At 37.4% G+C, this 7,528-nt stretch overlaps 1 long non-coding RNA gene and 1 pseudogene across 1 annotated transcript; both read left to right on the top strand.

Annotated features, from left to right (window-relative positions):
• Positions 1 to 594: 594 nt before the first annotated feature.
• Positions 595 to 1,079, top strand: LOC147480673 (uncharacterized). The gene is made up of 2 exons (XR_015206014.1): positions 595 to 624; positions 936 to 1,079. It is a non-coding gene; the product is annotated as an uncharacterized LOC147480673 (long non-coding RNA).
• A 403-nt stretch (positions 1,080 to 1,482) lies between these two features.
• LOC147480672 (uncharacterized) lies at positions 1,483 to 2,584 on the top strand (annotated as a pseudogene).
• Positions 2,585 to 7,528: the final 4,944 nt, after the last annotated feature.

The following is a 7,528-nucleotide window of genomic DNA, read 5'->3' as shown; positions in this document are numbered from 1 at the left end:
GTTACCAAAAGGGTTCTGATTACTTAATTAATGGATTTTCTGATGGTGCTTTACTTCATCAAGTATTGAAGATAGAAAAAAATATATCTTTTGAACTTAGACTGTGTGCTAATCATTGCTATGTATGATATCAACCATCGGTGGTGGCACGGATGACAGATCCGGTCAATTTTGCCACACGCTTTGTGTTTCATACTATGCCCGATTGTTTTACTTGATTGAATCGAGTAGTTGCCGCCTTTTTGTCGGTTCCGATGTTGGGAACGGTATTCTAGCGACCCAACTTGAACTCTTTGATAGCCAACCTTCACTCTTCACTTTTCTTTTAAGAATGTTTGATGGGTTCTCGATTATCTTCGACTCCATCACCACGATCCGCATCGAAGAAGCGGCATCTACACTACGTAGCCTTTCTTTTAAAAGCGTGGAGAACCATTTCAAGACAATGATGAGCTCCTACAAAGAAGATGACCCCTGCCGGGATCTAGAAATGGCATATGTAGCACACATTTCCTTAACATGGGAGACACTTCACCGTCATTACATGCTAATCGAGCACGAAAGTCCCTACTGTTACAACCTTGTTTTCGCCAGGTTTCAGCTAGTTCGGGTTCTATTACAGAGGTAACTTATGGTCGAGTTTTCTTTTAACAGTTTTTTTTTTTTTTTTTCTCTTAAGACAAATGTTAGCTTTTTTGTTATAATAATACCCTCCATCGAGCCCAGGCCGCACATAATAAGCATGTGCCGAGAATAGTGTTGTGACAGGAGCTGATAATTTGTGCATAAAGATGTTGGCTTACATCTTTGTTCTCTATAAATATCACTCCCGACATAATATAATTCTATAAATCAAAAGTCTGTACCGTTCAATTATCTCAAGTCATTTTTGCATTCATGATTCCTACTTTCTTTGAAAATGTTTGCTGCTACAGTTATGATCCATTTAGCATCAAAGGGCATCGCTATGCTTTAGCATGTAATCATATAGAAAATAGATGTACAACCGTCTACAGTACAAAGGTGGCGACATCTTTATTCAGGGTTCACAATATGGTTATCACCATCCGAAACTACTGGTAAGGTTTCTTTCTTTCCTGTCATTTATGTTTCATTTATGTTTCAGTGTGATGAGCTCCAGCCCAGCCCAATGGTGTAGTATGGCCTTTTAAGGCTTATGCAGCTTTTCTTTACTTAATGGCACAAAGCTAAACATAATAATCTACAGCTTGGATGCCAAAATTCCTTTTTCATTTTTGGGTTCATCTGCTTTTACCCTATTATGGGTACCTCTCTGTTTAAGAAAATGAGAGGAGGGAATAAATGAAATACAAAAGTGATGGTTGAAAGAGAGATATGACGGGCAAAACGGGAAAAATAAGAGGGAATAAACTTTCGGAGTTTATTTTGTGGCGTGTGGTGCGAGAATGAACACACGTGTGTAGGGGGTATCACTTTGTAAAGAATCGTTTTCTATGAAGTATCAGCAGGTGGTATCCGTCTCTTGCCTTCAAAAGCAGTGAGGATAGTAGTGACTAATTAATCTCATTGAGGATCTTAAGTGTATCTCAAACATAACTTTGAGAAATGTCTTAGTGTTACAATAGGTAGTTGTAATGTCATTTATTGTTGAAGGGCTTAACTAGAAGGTACTTGATATGTCAATGGGGATGAGACCTGTGATGGGTTCCTGATAGTTTTAGCAATGCTTTGATAAGAATTTGTCGTCTTGGTCTGTTGGACACTTAAATGTTTGATGAGCAGACTCTTTGGTGTATATAGGATTGAATTTTTTTACATCTTCCAGTGAAAAGGTCAGTGGCTTACCAAACATGATAGCTAGATTGCTCATTGTTCGTCATTATTTGTCTAGCTTGCTTATTCAATTGAAAAGTTATTCTCAAGTTATCTTTCTCTCCTCCACTCACCATTTCAGGTCATTGAAATCTCTCGCATTACCCCATCAACTGAAATTAACATCCAAAGCAACTTTCTTTCCTTGATTCTTTCAATTTTTTTATAATGGGATTGTCAATTGACAATGGGTCATCTGCGATAAACCAATCACATCACCGTACTCACAAGGTCTTCTTACTAAGTAATTACATTATCTTAGGTGCTGCATTAAGTTGCATTTTCCTCACACTCTCCCTTCGTCTATTCCCTTCACTTTGTGGATTCTTCCTCATTTTACTTCACGTTTTCACAATTCTTGGTGTTGTATTCGGTTGCCAAGCGTCGAATGGGACTAATAAATGGTACGCTTCTCACATGGTGTTTACAGTACTTACAGACTATATTTCAAGGATCGATTATCTGCACTCATTTTACACGAAGTGGTGAATTTCTTGGGAAATTGAAGTCTTATGTTAGAGAAGAAGATGGTGTTATGATCTTGAGATTAATTTGGAAGTCTTTGTATTTTGATCTTTTGCTTAGAATGGGTGGTTTTATCACTTGCTTTTGCATTGAGGTACTATGCTTATGTTGAAGGTGATGAGAGTACTAATAGTTCAAGAAAAAGGAGTGCCAAGGTTCAAGAGGAAGATATTCATAATGACCGCCATGGCCCTTCCAAGTGTAGAGAACGGTTTCTGAATTGTTTGGGGAACAATTGCTTATGTTATTGCTTTGGCTAGATCTTCTTGGATTCATTTGAGATCTTTTCGGGTATTGTTAACTCATTCGTCTTCATTGCATGATATATTTGATGTGACCGGAAAGAAATAGCCTTAGAACTAAAGATAATATAGTCATGGAGAGAAACAAAATATGAAAACTGAACTTGACTTGCTTCTTCTCAGATTCGTACCATATTTATTGTGATTAAATTCTATGGTGAGCATGAATTCAGAAAAAGGTGAACCATGCTTTGAACAACAACAGGGATGAAGAAGATGAAGCAGAAGCTTACGGATAATAATTTTAATCCAGAAAAAGGTCATGTAAGTATCTTCATGCAGTTGAATTATGTGGATTCTAATATTGTTTGATTCAGTATGCTCACAGGAGCTTTATGGTCTGGGATGGTGTGACGAAAAAGAAGGGCATCACTTGTGAAATCGCCACCGGTATGTCCATATACCTTCAAATCTCATTCAGTTTTCATGAATCATTGGCCCCAATGGAATATTGGAATAAGTTAAACCGATATTGAAATGTATATGAAACGCGTTACCGAGAGTCTTTGCTATAGTTTTAACATCTTATTATTGAACCTAGAAGTTCGAGGAAAAAATACTCCATGTGTACCCGATTGCATTGCACCCAGTGTAAACCCACATAAGCAAACCGATTCTTTTTTTTTTCGCAATGTACTGCAATCTGTCTCCCTATACATGTAACCAAGTGAAGATGCTTCTATGGTATTGAAAGTTAAGACATTCCTTCACAATACAGTTACAATTATGGTGGAGTCCTATGTTGGTTCAATGTGATATATGCTACGCCAATTACCCAAGTAATTCACTATGAAATGAAATAGCTACACATAATTAGGAAATCTGGTTTGGACCTCAATAGCCTGTCGCAAAGACTATTCCAAGATTTTTCCTAATTCAAGATGGAGGAAAGATTACCATTCTATCTTTTGAGGACCTTAGCATGATGATGGTCATTCCCAAAACTTTTGGGTCGCAACTCATGACTACATGATTCGCAAAGATTACCGGATGCTGTTATGCGTAATTAAAGGTCATTAGCTCTTTTGCACAACCTGGGTTGGTGGCTACCGTTACATTTTCGACAAAAAGATTTTTAGGAATATGATTCATTTTGCTCGGGGCTTCAGGGCCTTCTTCTTTCTTTTTCTCTGTGTGTGTGTGTGTGTGTGTGTGTGTGTGTGTTTCTTTATTTTTTTCCCTACAACCCTATCTACATCTATATGCTCCTCTCTCATTGCTTTTTATGTTCATTGAGCTTTGAACTTGATATGTATATCAATCAACCAAACTTGCCCATATTTGTTTTCTGCTGCAATATGATGGAGTTTGGACCGGTTGTTAACTCAGATTTTTTTCTTAAGTTCGGACTTACCACTGGATATATACTCGCTGTTCCATCTCAACCCATACCGATGATACCACCATTGATATCGAGGCAAGTTTTATCTCTGATTTTTATTATATTTAATTTTATTCTTTGAAGATTGAAAGACACTTATTTAGTATTTAACATGTTGAATGAAGATCCAAGCAAAGACTGTTCACATTCCCCTTTTTGTTTATTTCGGTGGAGGGTGGGTCGATATCTGGAACTCCTGTTGGTTTGCATGATCCTCGGTTTGTGGCAATGGCAGCAGCAGAGCGTCGTTTATTGGAGGCCCAATATGATGATGCTGCTGGTACTAATGCCGATGGATCTGCTTTTGCCGCTTTTGCTCTTCTTGTAAGCCCCGCGGATTAATTGCACAACCATTAAAAAGACTCTGCTTTTTGTTTTTTTTGGTGTGGGGGTAAAAATGATGTGCTTTCGAATAAGCGATTAGAAGATAAATGTCTCAACGCATTATGATAGCTGCGACTTCTATTTCTATAGCTTTTCGCTCTTTTATTTATTCTTTAAATGGGGTCAGTGAGTTTATTAAATGAATCTCCAATTCAGTCTCACCTATCGCCTAATATAGCACGTAATTGAATTGTATTGATTATTACCGAAGATTGGTGTCAACTTAAAATTCAGGTTCCTAACTGCATAGACAAACTTGCCCAAGCAGGATTGAAGATTTGGTTACTCACGGGGAGATAAGAAAGAGACTGCGATCAACATTGGGTATGAGTGGTTTTCTTGCACGATTCGTTTTTATGGTTATCCTTAATTCCTTATACCACTACACTTACCTTGAGAAAGAGTTCGTTAGTACATGCTAACCTTTTTTTTCACTAGAAAACCATGGCCAAGCCGGATGGACCGTCATCGATACTTAAAATGTATGTTCATTATTGTATTTACTGCGTCGAATATCTTTGTTTCTTCGTGTAGGTTCGCATGCGGTTTTGCCGGTATGACATGAAACAATTCCATTTGAGCTTGGATGTCGGAACTAAATATGAGAATCGAAGGTGCACATTGTTGAGTACCTAATTGCTTTTGAAATCTCATTGTGACTTTGTAAGGATATATAGAATGAATACCATATTTGAGTTGGCGATAAGCGGTGAAATGGCCAATTATTTGAAGACCGTGGTAGCTCCTCGTATATATACTAGCTGGTGTGCGTGACTTTTTTACATCTTTTAAAATTTTTTTTTTTTTTGAAGGCATTACTTACTTGGCAACATTTGCATTTCAGGTCCCTCCCCGAGCTATATGATTCCTTCATAGCTGCAATTGATAAAGGACACATAAAAACAATGCCAAAGCGAAGCATGCCGCCCGCTCCCCATCGACTCCGGTGCTCTATTAATGGGAGATGCATTCAACATGTGCCATCCTTTGGTGGTGGAGGGATGACAAGTAGCTTTATCAAATATAGTTGTGCTCTGAGAACCTTCTCAAACCTCTGCAGAATTTGAATGATCGCCTTCACTTTGCAGATACTTAGAATCCTTTTACACTCTTTCGTGAAGGTAAACTGGGTTATTTGATGGTATCTTCTGAATAACTATGTTTAAATAGGTACAAGTCCCCATTGTTTGAAGTAAAGACGAAAATAAATGAAAAGAAAAGAGTGAGATTTGGCTACAAACTTAATTAAGAGATAAACTGGCCGGGAACGATAAGTTATTGACTTCTACTATTCATCCAAAATAATTATATGTTATTTGCTAATGATATGCCCCTTCCGTCTTTTAATAATCTTTCATCGTCTTTTGATAATTTATAACTTGATAATTTATAACGACTTTGCTTAGGATGTTTTGAGATAATCGTGATATTTTTCAGTATTGATTGATAATAAATCAAATTCTGAATTTGAACATTTGAAAAGGAGAGGACCAAATATTGAAATAGAAGCTAGCCATGTTCCCTGTATATCATCGGATGGGGGTTTCAAAATTTTCTACTTTAGATCGGTGGACACCGTGATAAAGAAATGACAAAACATTGAAATGGTGGCTATGAGAATCGATAATTGGATCTACTTTCACTTTTTACTAAATTGGTTTGGTCATTACTGCGGATGTTAGTAAGAGAGAGAAAGTGAAGTAAATAATTCGATTGACGGTGATCGGACTTCGCCATCGATGTCAAGCTTTGTATTATATATCACTGCATGGAACACTATTTTCTATCTCATACTCTCTCTTTGGAAGACTCTCTTTTTTCGATATAGTATTTCAGTATATCCAAACCAAACTTTATGCTTTTGGGTCCGGGTTGGGACTTCGGGTTGGGAGTTTTCACGGGTTTAGGTTTGGTGCAATTTTTTTTGGTTGGGTTTCGGTCTAGACTCTAGAATTCTAGATGGACATCGCCCGTCACTACTCATTTGTCAAATGGGCAAAATTTGGGGGAGCAACAACCAACATGAAGCCCTCTAAACTTGAGGGATGGGCTGGCATTTAAAATTAGGTGTGTTGAATGGATTGCCTACGGGCTTTCCGAATATCTTTTTCAAAATATATGGGCCATTCCGATGCTTTCAGACCATGGGCTTCATTACAAATCTCATCAATTTTTAAGAATATGAAATCCAATAAAACCTGCAGATAGTTGAAAGGAATCAGTGGTAATTGCTTATAGTGGCGACATGTTCCTCCTCAAATTCGACGAGGGGTTTGCCGTCAGTCAATTACTGAGGTAACCCCATGTATTCGAACCAAGTCCAATCCAATTGCTCAGGGAAGTACTATAAAAGACGAAGGAAAAAGCATCCACACAATATCATCACTACTCTTTTGTAAATAAATTCTATTACAACTAAGATGTTCCAATGTAAAACTAATGTATTTTATCAAAATAAGTCCTAATTGGCCAGAACTATGTCATTACTGAAACATACACCATCTTTGCCTTCATTGTGATGCTTTCTGCTGGGAGAGTTATAACTGGGCCTGTTATATACAGGCAGTGGTTGCTCTGGATAACAAATGGCCATATACTTGAGATTTGTAGTATCTTGGATGCGGAAACCCTAGCCCACTACCACATCTGTAAATAATTTAGTACTTTGATGTGACATTGAAGGATGTAAAGATATGTGGGATTCTTGGTCTGTGTGTATCTTTTGGGAAACAGAACAGTTCAGTTAGTAAGAATGAGATTGGTCAAGGTGGTACCTATTGTGGAAGTTGGGCACACTCACAAACAAGACATGCATTGCCTTAATCTTATCTTTGAGTTAGTTGCCTTAATCTAGTCTAATTGACCTTAACGTTGGGAGCAACATTAGCCTCACGGATTGTGTTTTCTTGGTTGTCAAGATTAATGTGATTATGTGAAAGAGATGGCTTCACTAATAAAAATAATAAGAACAGGAAGAAGAATGAAAAAGCATGTGGAACTGTGGTCGGTTTTGGTTTTCATATTTAAATCCAAGCAAATTTAAATATGAAAACAAACTAATTTGGTTGAACATGCCTTACTT

This window comes from Coptis chinensis, chromosome 8, assembly GCF_015680905.1.
Source record: "Coptis chinensis isolate HL-2020 chromosome 8, ASM1568090v1, whole genome shotgun sequence".
Taxonomy (NCBI): domain Eukaryota; kingdom Viridiplantae; phylum Streptophyta; class Magnoliopsida; order Ranunculales; family Ranunculaceae; genus Coptis; species Coptis chinensis.
This window is presented reverse-complemented; position numbering and strand designations above follow the sequence as displayed.